Raw genomic sequence first — 12,742 nt, 5'->3', positions numbered from 1 at the left:
CTTTCTACAGAAAAAGCAAAATATCATAATTCTGGTTATGGTTGCACTGCAAAGAAATAACTGAGTCTCAAAACATTCACCAGGCTGTTGCACAAGGCGCATGTTGACGGGAACATGTGTATTTCATCAGTCCACTCATTCTCAGTATTTGGAAATTTAAACAGAAACAAAAACCTCAACATTACTTAAAATGTTAATTTGATAGACTTCACTTAAAAAGTTTTACCATCAACTCGAGTGGACTAAAGCACACTAAATGAAATAAATATTTTCTTTATGAAATAACCGCTGCCTTATCTGAAGTCTGATCTAGGCCAGATCCATTTGTACACATCTGACAGGAAACCCTCTCCTAAATGTAATTTAGAGCTGCAAATAAATTAAAACAACAGGCTCACATTCATTTTCTTACTCATGCCCTTGTTCTATCTCATGTTTCTTTATTAGTTCTCATCCCCTTCTTACAAATTAATTAGTATCACATAACTATCATTGCCTGCAATTTTTTCCTCCTATCTTCTCAATTTTCTCTCCTAGCAAAGCCAAGTTTAATCTCTGAAATGTTTTCTACCTAAAACTATTTCCACATGCCACCTCCTGGAAAATCATGCTTAACAACAACCCCTTGTTCAAGAACTACTTTTCCCAAGCCACTAAGCTCCTGCTGTAACTTATAATAATTCAACTCTGTAGATTCAAAACACAGAGTCTTAAAGCTGCTACAAACCAACTTCTTTGGCTCACAGTCAGATTTTTTCTATCATTTTATTTCAATGGTACTGGATAAACCTTAATGGCATTTTGTTTTTAATAGTTCTTCTAACATGGCATTTGGGATCTATGTCTTTCCTGCAGAGTCCATCTGGCAGAACTGTTCTGTTAACAAATAGCCAGAAAGCTATCTTTATTGTCCAGAATGTAGTTACATTAGCTGTTACATTACATATAGCTGTTCCTTACAATAGCTATCCCTATGTTTATATCATGTTTTATTCATCTCAGATATATTTTGGAGCAAGCTGAGAAGATATAAACTAACTGCAGCACTTACACTCACACTGGCTGTTGTCAAGACACAAAGGGAGAACATAATGTGTTGGAGCTATTTTTCACAATAGAAAGGCTTGTTCAAAACAGCAGTCTCACTAGTGCTGAAGAGCTCAAAGCGCTAGCGTTTTTACTACCCGCACAGATTAAACTGCAGATTACTACTGCTCAGAAAGCAGGGATTGGGGTTTTTTTCTTTCTTTTCTTTTTTCTTTCTTTCTTTTTTTTTTTTTTGCATATGCAAATATCTATGGCAGCAGCCAATTTAAAGTGAACTCAGGTTTCTCTAGAATACTTGTATTCTACAAGCTCACAGCAACATCTTTTTTGTGTACTAGCAACTTAAGCATATGGCACAGAATCTGTGTATGAATCAGCTTTTGAACTTCACTATTGCGTAATGGCTTAAGGATGAGCCACACTAACTTAATATTACAAATGCTGCTTACCAAGTATTTAAACATGGTGTCTTCCAAGTAAAGATTGCAATCTCCTAAAACATCACCTGGATAGCTCTTGAGCACAGACATCAATATCTTAAAGTGCTAAAATATGTTGGGAACAGGAAATCCTGTATATATCAAGATTTCTGTTTGCATGAAAATAGCAATGTTGTCAGTTCTAACTATTGCAAATGAAATTCCAGCTGTTTCTTCTACTGATCCTAGTATTACTTTCAGGTCCTAAAATGGAATGAGTTTGTACTCAGAGGGGGGGAAGTTCACTAGTTGTTCTAACCTATTGAAATCAGCATAGTTGCAATATATTTCTCAGTTAAAACCTCCCAAGAAAAATTCATCTAAGCTCGAGAACCAAATGGGTTATGAGCCACATTAGTAAAGTTGTTTTTATTTTTTTCCCCATGTTCCTCTGTCTTGGTTTTGTGGATGGCTGAAGCTGCTACAGTTTCATGACCCCAGTTCAATCATCATCAGTGAAAACAGTTAAATTATGCCATCTGGTTAGATTCACAGTGTTTGGCAGTTATTGCCAAGTGCAAAAGAAAAAGGAAGGAGTACAAAGATGAATGGTTTCTTTTTACCACAGAGGCTGGTTTTATTTTCTTCTGTTTGGAACAGAGAAAAGGCTTCAAGAAGCACACAGTTTTGTAGCTATAGGAGAGGAAAGCTATAGCTGAATGTTTCCCACAGCTGAAAGTAAGTATAGCACTGAGATCAGATACCTTACAGGAGGGACACAAATGTGTACTTCTTTGATACTCTTGACTTTCAGCAACGTTTTGTACAAAAACCAAAATTGTTGGAGGTTCTCGTAAGTAAATACTGTAATTCAGTAGAATTCGTTTGTATAATGTATTAGAAAGATGAAACAAGCAGCTGAAGGGGAAAAAAAAGTTGTGACAAACTTATCTACTCATTTAAGTTTTCATTTTAAAATACTACTACTTACCTACTATGAGTCAATATCCAATTACTAAGGCAAACCAAGTGCAGCCACTAATCTCCTGCTTTCTTTGTTTCTTCAGCTGTACATTTGTGCTTTGTACATTTTAGCTTAATGCATTATGAAGAAAAGGAAAAGTTCTTGCCAAAAGGTGGCAGGCACTTCCCAATGGAGATCTAATCTGATCTTTGAACTAAGGACAGATTGGTGGTTGTCAAGACTGTATGCCATTTCTACGAAGATCACAAAATGTTTGTGGACAACAGAAGCTGCCGTTGACATCTATTCTTTTAGGAAAACCATAACCAAAGAGACCTCCTGAAATGCTTTCTAAAAAAAAGTACTTCAAAAAATCATTTTCTATTCTGGATTGATTTCTATACACACACTCCTGTTCAAAAGCAAAATTCAGAAAGCTATTTTTTTCACTTCCCACTCCAAATATTTAATTAGGAGCAAAGCCATCCACATCTATTTAAATTAGCAGCAATTCCTCAAGACCTTTAGGCACCCACAGCTGTGCAGGGCAACGAGCTCCGCTGTCATGCATACATCTGAGCACAGAATTCTGAGAAAAGCCAAACCTCATGACACCAGTAAGAAAACCCAAAACAGGGTGAGAGTCTACTTATCTTCATTTCTGCCACCGAATAAAATGTGTTTTTTAAATTGAATTCAGTATTTTGCTTTGAGTTTTTGGAGTATTCCTATAAGTCATTACTACTGTCTCTAATTTGCAGAATATGTCCAGGTTAGCCTTAACAGAAGCCTGAGTATTCCTTACTCCTTCCTTTCCTTCTTTGACTGGAAGCAGTTATATTGTTTTTGGAGATCTGCTGGTATAATTCTGAAGTACAGATCTAGCCTGAAGCTTCCAATGTTGAAAACTAAACTATATTCTTAGGAACAGCACTGAAAATTTTCTGTGCATTGGCCCAAGCAATGTTTATATTCTACTGAAATACATATATTCTACTTACTTCAGGATGATTCTGGGGAAATGGAAGATCACACTGCTCAGGAAGGGCAGAAGTGTTACATCAGCTGAAGCAGCTCAGGCTGTGCTATCAGCAACAAGAACATTAGTTGGAGTGACCTTTGACTCAAAGTGTTTGCTGGTGTTTAAGACCACTTCCACAGAGTACTTTCACAACTATTGTCACAGAACTACAGGTGGATTGTGGTGGTAGAAAGGGTAGTATATTTTGTATTTATTCATTATTTTAAATATAGTAGAATAGTAAGATAACATTTCAAGCATTCAGTCTAATAATGATTTGACATTTTTTCTTACATACAGTTGTTTTCAAGTTCACATTGTTTGCTGCTTGCTCTGCTAAGTTGCAGTTATTATAAATTGTGCTACCAAGACATAACAAAATATACTATAACAAATATATTTCTGCATAAACCTAACTGAAGCTATATGTAGTATTAATTGTAGATTACATTATTTTAACAAGAAAAATTATATTTAGTTCCTAGCAAACTCAATTTTAAGCTAGAGCTGAACATATTGTCCTTCTCACCCTGTTTGTGTATGTAACAGCTAGCCAAGTATTTTAAGGAAAAAAAAAATCACTTTTGGGAAACAGGCAGTTCTACCAGAAAACTCTTATGAGAAAATATCTCAGACAGCTTTAACTGCAAGTTTGTCAGCACACTCCAGGATATTGGAAGAATCTAGGTTGTACAGATATCTTTAATTTTTTAATTCTGGTTTTCTTTCTTCTGTTTAACACAACACTCTGTGTATGTTTTATTAACTTTTTGTGCAAATATTAATTCGGGGGAGAAAGCCAAGCCACTGATTCTCTAAGATGCTGGTGAGTATGACAGTATGTCAAGAAACTTGCAGTTGTTTTTTCTTTTCCTCCCATTAAAACAGAACACATTGAGGCAGCTAGGGTTTTCTAAGTATCCTTCCAGTTTCAAGAGCCAACCCTGACATTTTCAGTCTTGACAAAACAATACCTTTTGCATTTATATACAGAGTAAAGACGCATTATTTGGATCCTACAGTAACAATGTCTGCAGGTTGCTCTGAAAGTAATTATTAAATTGTAATTAATTAAAAAGTAATTAAGATAAATCCTAGTTTATTACACTGGCCCACAACATCAGGGCTGGCTGTTGGTGGTACAGCAGTAAGGACTGAACCTTCCCACCAACACTGTTAGATGTTGCTGTGCGACAGATGGCAGCAGAGGGGCAGTCAGACAAAGTGGAGTCTGACATGGAAGTATGTAGTAAACAAAGATGTGGAATTAAATTCCTCCATGCAGAGAAAAATCACACCCATTGATATTCATCAACACTTGCTGAAAGTTCACAGAGACCAAACAGTGGATGTGAACATAGTGAGTCTGTGGGTGGTGTTTTTTAGCAGTGACATAAGAGGCAATACTGTCAGAGTGACCTACTTACCTACCATGCCACTTAACCAAGCACAGAAGTTGCAGGACAAAGGAGAGCAGTAAGCTAAATTAGAGTGGGGCTACAGAAGGTCTAACAAAGATTGCTATACCTCATACTATGGTACAGCTACGAATACCACAAACACCTGTTAAATAGTAGATTCCTATTGTGCTTTCACTGAAATATATGTAGGTTGCTCTGAAGGTAATCTGATGTGAGACATAAATCCTGAGCATTCAAAAGAGATGTACATGTATATATATTCAAAGTATTGCTAAGAAACCTCAAAGTATTAGGGCCTCTTTGTTAGATCAGAAAACTTGCCCTCTTGAGAGTCACTGTTTCTGAGATACTTTATCATCTATACACCATATTGTGACGCTTAAGAACAGGTTTCTTTAATTGAGGACAGTGTCAGTCGCATTAATAAGGCAATAGGTTAGGAAATTTCTTTGGTTCTATTGGAAAAAGAGCTTCTTTGCAGCAATGAGATAAAATTGCCATGGAAACCTATTTGCTAAGATTAATTAAAACACAGCATGGACACTTACATTTCTCTTTTTTTAGTAAGCAACATTTAGTGGTGCAATCAGGAGTGAGTAAAAGCATTATTTGCAGAGCAAGAGACCAGGGCTTACTCAGGACAATTACCAGAGAATTTCTGTCATGCTCCAGGGCTGGCTAGTTGACAGTGTATCTTGTTACAGAAAGAGGAATATTAGGAGATGGATCAAGCAAGTGATCTTAACTAACAGCTAACCAGGTAAGACAAGTAAATACATACACATGAAAAACAGGTTCATGAACCAACCTAAGCCTAAGTTATCACCATGGGAAGCTGAGGATATTCACAGAAGAATCTACTTTTTAAATCATAAACTACACTGGAATTGTATTGACTTCTCACTTTCCTTCATCTAAACACCAATAAATTTGGTATATAACAGGGGAAGCATCTCTTGTCCATGGTGAATTTCTCCTTCTAGCTTTCACAATGCAAGAACAGTTCCTCACACTCTACACTGGGGTTTGGTTACACTTTGCACAAAATCATATATGCATTTCCAAATAATCATGTAAGAGAATCCAAATCTTGATCTCTTTTCTTTGCAAGGATAGAATGTGAGACATCAACCACATCACTTTGACCATGCTCAGTTTGTGAAAGAGCTGTGTACAAAACCACAGGAACACACAGGAAGAGACATGTCTCAAATCTGATGACACAAGCCAGGAGACATTATTCTCCACTGAAAAAAAGCAAAAAAGTATCAGTAAGCATCCTGTTTCAAAGTTTATTATTATTTTGGTCCTTCTGATCTAGTTTAACATACATCTGCCAACAGCATATGCACATGATTTTCTCTTTCTGTAATTTTATTCTAATATGATTATTTTAAAGCCAAGATCATAATCTGTTTTTCATTTACTTGGTTATAAACAAATAAGCTTAGTTAAACACATCTACATGCCTCATTAAAAATTAAACTTCTTAAGAAAGGCTGTAAGCAAAGCATGGACATGCTGCTTTTGACTGTTCACATGAAGTAGTCTGACTTCTACTGTAAACTTTAAGCTACTGCAAAAGTAACTTACTGCTGATTGTAAATACTGTCTTCCACACATCTATCTGTCCTGCAAGGAAGACATGGAAAAGTCATGTGAAGGATTTACCAGCACACAAAGGAGTGTGTGTTTAGTCAGACATGCTTTCTCATTCCCATCAAGACAACTTAGGAGACATTGAAATCATCACTATTTACTCCAGATAACTGTTTCAAAAGAGGTTACTGAAGTGCTTAGAGCAAAGTGAAAGGCATCATATGCTTCAATTTACAGAGAGCCAGTTATCTCTACGCTACTGCTTATACTCAACTGTGTAACTGTGATGTCCCCTAAAAAGAGAAAAGTAACTGTTTGAATTATGAATTGTTGCAGTTTTCAAGTTCCCATTGCCTGAAGAGTAGAGCTTGTGGTACTTCGTTTGCCAAGTATCTAGCTAAAACTGATTTTTATTATTTTTTTCTTACTGGAGCACTAATTTCATTTCTCATCTAAATCATCAGCATAGAAAAAGTTTTCAACAGATATTTGAAGCATCATCATAGCTTCAATTAATTGAAAAATACTGTTACTGATTCTTGACTAAAATGGAAGAATTAACCAAGGCCTCAGTCAATAAATCAACAGTAGCTGAGCAGTTCATCTTCCTAGTTTGCTATTCAGCTTGGATATATTTCTGCCAGCTCTCACCAGAAGTTACAAAAAAAAAAAGTACCCAGAGTTCAGGTCTAGTTAACATAGATAATCTGAAAGTTAAATGTTAAAACAGATCTTGGTTTACTGTGTCACACACTGTGGTAGATAGAAGACTTCAAATAGCTTAAGGTAAAACTGATTTTTGAGGAATTATTTTTCATGTTACCTAGATCTCCTAAAATGTAGAGAGAAGAATGCAGATTTATGTAATTCAAACTGGTGAATAACATGATTGTTTACATGCTAGTACAACATGGAGCTTATATAAAAAAACTCCCCCTTGAAACATTACAGAATATCCAATTACAAATGACTGAATCAGTTGAGACATACTACTGTTATTATTCAACCTTCCCTACAGTGAGTATATACTGCTCACTGAATTTAAAATCTTCACTGCTAATCAGAGTAAATTTTGCCTGCCTTCCTTGCTAGTGAAAAACCTGAAGTAAAAAAAAACATGAATACAGCATGAAGTTCAACTACAGAGAAGTATCTGGGTGTTCTAGTGGATTAAAAGCTTGATGTGGGACAACAGAAGGCCAACTATATCCAGGGTAGCACCAAAAGAGGGGTGGCAGCAGGGCAAGAGAGGCAATTATTCCCCTCTTCTCTGCCCTCACAAGGCCCCATCTGGAGTACTGCATCCAGGCATGGGGTCCCTGGAACAAGAAATTTGTGGAGCAGTTGGAATGGTCCAGAGAAGAGCCACAAAGATGGCCAGAAAGCTGGAGCACCTCTCCTACAAAGAAAGGCTGAGGAAACTGGGTTAGTTCAGCCTGGAGAAGGCTCCAGGGAGATCTATTGTGGCCTTTCACTACTTAAAGAGAGCTTATCAGTAGGGAGACCAACTTCTTCCACAGGCAGAAAGTGATGGGACAAGTGGGAATGATTTTAAACTAAAAGAGGGGAGATTTAGATTAGACATTATGGGGAAATTTTTTTTTTACACTGGCACAGCTGTCCAGAGAGGCTGTGGATGCCCCATCCCTGAAGGGGCACAAGGCCAGGTTGAACGGTGCCCTGGACAAACTGATCTAGTGCCTGAGTTAGCAGTTGGCAACCCTGCCTATGATAGAGGGTTGGAACAAAATGATCTTTAAGGTCATTTCCTTCCAAGCCATTCTATGAAAAAACACAGTTTTGAACACTGAACGTTCAAGTCACAGAAGGCATGGAGTAAAAGACTGTTTGTTGGTTTTTTTTTTTTTAAAGAAATGTCTGCCTAATATGCCCAAAGAGCAGTAGTTCAGCTTTAAAGAAAGAAAAAAGAGCAGATAAGGTATTTTAACATAGCACATGCAGCATGCAAAGGTTACTGAGATCCTTCAGCTTTTTATCATGATGTATATTTCCTTTCTTCAGCATACTGTAGTTTTTCACATTCAGAAAGAAAGTCTTTGTCTAAGCATACAATATGAAAGAGCACCTCAAGAAATAAAAGTTCAGCGATTATTATCAGTTGTTTTAGTAACTATATGGCAGGCTGCTCAGAGGAAGATCAGACAAAATGTTTCTGCTCCCTTGATCTGCATCAGATTGAGTGTGATCTGTTTATTACAAGCATCATTTTCTACCTTGAAGACTGACTTTACAAGTCATTATAAAACAGCTCTTCAAGGATGAGAAATGGCAGAGCTGTGAATAGTTTTGAAGCTTTCTACAGACACAGTCTTATACAACTTTTTGGATGTGACCAAGTACATCTACAGATCAGTGTGTATGTAATTCGGCCACCTAAAGTAGTAATTATGTAAAAGTTAGCTTTTATTTATTATTTATTTGCCTGTTCCATGAGTTTCTGAATACCTAACTTTGTTTTTTCTTATATATCCAAGAATATTCTGTTGCACTGGAATTGTCTCCTCACCACTACAGGAACATGTTCACACAGACTACATTATCTAAGCAGTAGCTTGTCTTTATTCTGAAATACACTGCCTGCACTCAATGATTGTATCTAAGCAAATTGGCAGTAAGCATGCAGACTATTTAGTTCTGTGGCCTGAATGTCCTAAAGGCTTCTCCTATGAGATTTTTAGAGATACTTCCTATCCTTACTACCCTCAAGGAAGAAAGACTGAGATCCATAGGATAATTCATATGCAAATATACCTGCAAAATAGATCAACTACTTACATAAAATATAACTAAGCCGTTTCTAGTGAATAATCTGGACATGTTGTGAAATGAAGAATAGGAAACCATTCAGCAGTACCCTCAAGTCAGGGCAAAACAAAATAGGATTTTTTTATTTTGGTTTTCAAGCTGAGGTTGTTCCATAAATCTATAGGAAAGCAAACTGGCAGCATGCTTCAGTTTCCTCTCACAACCCAGTAAAATGAATGAGAGAAACCCAGAATTCACAGAATTGACACCATTGGGAAGGACTGTGTATCATGAGAACAGTACAGTTATAGCACTGAAAGACTTCAACCCCAAACAAATATTTATAGCTCCAAATACCTTCCGTAGAGCAAATGGAGGTAATGACAAAGCCTTTATTTAAGAAATAGGCACACGAGGGAAAGATATCAAAAAGAATCGACTCACCCCTCCCGGTAGCAGCGCGCAGGCAGAGCCGAGCTGAGGAATGTGTCCCTCCCCCGTTCGTACCGCCGCGCCACCGCACTCACACACTCACAGAGCCCACCCATTGGTTCAGGCTGTTTCCCTGGAATTCCACTACACCTTCCATTAAATCAGCCATTATTTTAATAATTATAAGAAAAAAATCAGGTAAAATTTCACATACAATTATTTAACCTGGGGAAACAAATTTACAGCCTAATCAGTGGGAGAAATTATGTTAACTTCACACGTGGTCCTTGCAAATTTTAGAATGAAATGTAGCAAGAAAATCTGCCAGATCAGAGTATTTGCAGAGTTTTGTTTACAATATTTAAGATCACATCTTTGCTAAGTAGTAACGAAAGCCAGTAGAAGACAGCTTGGAGAGTGAAGTGAAACAAGCCACAAGAACCAGGGATAATAAGCAGACTCTGGTCAGAAGTATGTTTTTGAGGTGAATGTGTAGATGTACTATTATAACTCTCCTCTTCTTTATGGGACTGTAGATGGAGAGCACAGAACATTCTTCTGTTCATCACAATTTCAGTGTTTAGCCTACATTAACATTTAAGAATACGCTTTGATTTGCTGTTGTTGCTTGACTGTATTTTCCACAAGCTCAAAATTCAGCCGACACATAAGTAACTCAAAGTATACTCCAAAAGCCAGTCAATAAGCCTATTCAAACAGTGCTGTGATTAAATCTTATTGAAGATAAAAGTAATACTAACTGATCTAAAAGATAAAAAATAAAAACCAATAAACCTCAATTTGTTGCAAGTCCTAATTATACTGTCTCAATGGCAACATCACAGGGCTCAGGAGCTGTGCTGGAAGCTGTCATCAATTAAAATGAAAGAGCTGTCTTCTCAATTGCTTTAAATCTGAATTCTTTTTACCAGAAAAGAGTTTTACAGTTCAATAACATGCTCAGATCTAGTTGATACTCTTCAAAAGGGAGCAAGATTCATCATCATAACTGTGACTTTACTTGCCTATGTGCAGCAGAGCACCCTTTCAGCTAGCTGTTTGACTAAGTCCTTTCTGTGTGCTGATGGCTCTCCTACATGCACAAATGCAGCCTCATGACAACCAGGCAATTATTGACCAAACTCCTGTCCATGTATCCAAGATTAAGAAGTGAGGTTCCAGCTTATTTCACACAACTCACACTATGACATAATACAGTAACATTTCTAAGGTTTTCATGTTTCTACCTTTTCCTATCACACTATTTTTTACATTTCCACAGTCCGAGTGAGATACACATCTAGGGGATGTTTCAGTACTTTCATGAAAGGATTATGCAGGGCTGGAAAGGAATTGAATCTGGACTCACATTTTCAGGGCCAGTGTGCACAAAGCAGGCAGCCGAACCTCCTGCCTGTCTCAAGGTCATTCTTCAAGAGGAACAGACACTGCACCTTCTCTCACCAGGTTACAACCAGGCTTGAGATCACAAGCAAAGAGTGGACTGCTACAATCCAAGTGCAGATTCTTCAGACTTACCATTGCCTGTTTCCTAGGAGCTACATCTAAATTAGCTCATCACTCAGCCTAACGTACTTTTTTGCCCCAGTCACCTTTCTGAAGAGCACAGTATATGAAGACAGATGCTAAACTCTGGGCTATGAACTGGACATTTGGGGCTGGATGCCTATTTGTTTTCCTTTAAATGGATCTGGGTCTGAGATGTAATCCACTTCCTTCAGAGAAAGAGAAAGGAGCATGACAGTAAGAATTCTGCTCAATACGAGGCTTGAGTAGCCTCCTTTCACTCAAAAATCAAGAGTGTTGGAGAACTAATGCAGAGGCATCAAAAAGCTGAGCCACAATTATGAAACCAGTAAGAGTGATCTGCAACCTGGTATTCAGCATAATTAGGAGCTGAAGCACCCATCAGCAAACAGAAAATGGACAAATTGGTTTGTACCAACACAGGCTAAACATGTTATCACTTAATATTGCCCTCTAATGTTTTGGTTTTTTCCTCCTACCCTCATTCCCAGTACTGACTTCTCCCTTTATTCTCCTAACTGTGGGAGTGTTAATTTTTTTTATGACAGGTCTAATGTTGTCTTTCTTCTACAAGACCTCTAATATCTGTTTAGTGAGTAATTCTTCATGTGATGCCAATGCTCTCATTTACCTTAAAATCAGCTCATATAATGGTAACTGCATCTAGCTTCCATTTTGGTCTTGATCTAGATGATATCTGCTGATTTTTTTAAAGAACAGCAGAATTTGTAGAGCTATTTCACATAGCTAGGTTCACACTTATTTCATGGTTTCTGAATTTCAAGTAGAAGCGCTTAGGATTTTACAATACCACACACTAAGTGGATGGTGCCAGCAAGTCATACATTACATCCCCCCTTGTTATTTGTGCTCTACCACTTAAAGTTACTTGATTTCTTCCACCTAGCTGAACTAATGGATATGCCTTATGTGTTAGCAGGGTCAGCTCCCTACCATAGCATTTGGGCTGTGAATTCTCACAGACAGGGAATATCACACTGTCAAAACCAGACCATTTAAAGTAGTTGAGAAATAACAGAAAAAGGGAATCAGAAGCCTTTACCTTTTTTAGAACTTTTGAATGTCATGGTAAGCACAATTTCAGGATAGGTTTTTTGATACAATGTGTAAGTAACCAATGGAAATTATTTCTTTCCAAGTAAGGCTAGCCAGGAACACTCCACAGCAGCCACCTTCCACCTGAAATGAGACTCACAGCATATCAGCTCACCACTGACAACAAGCAGAATTTTTCCACCTGATTTACTGGATGCATAGCAAGTTAATAATGCTTTCCATCCAGAATATTCACTCTTTACAAAGTCCAGCAATTAGGTAGATCAGTACAACGGGAAAAGCATTAGAACAAAGGCGCGAGGACAGAAAAACCAGCACAACAGAAAAGTACTGTAAAAAAAAGGGAAGAAGATTACTCACCCATAGCAGAATATTCTAGGTTCACTGAGGAAAAGCTTCACCAAGATAGGATCTCCAGAAAGAGAACCTTCCCTAGTGGCAATTAGCC

The sequence above is a fragment of the Gallus gallus genome, chromosome 11 (genome assembly GCF_016699485.2).
Source record: "Gallus gallus isolate bGalGal1 chromosome 11, bGalGal1.mat.broiler.GRCg7b, whole genome shotgun sequence".
Classification (NCBI taxonomy): domain Eukaryota; kingdom Metazoa; phylum Chordata; class Aves; order Galliformes; family Phasianidae; genus Gallus; species Gallus gallus.
Note: the sequence above shows the minus strand (reverse complement) of the source record.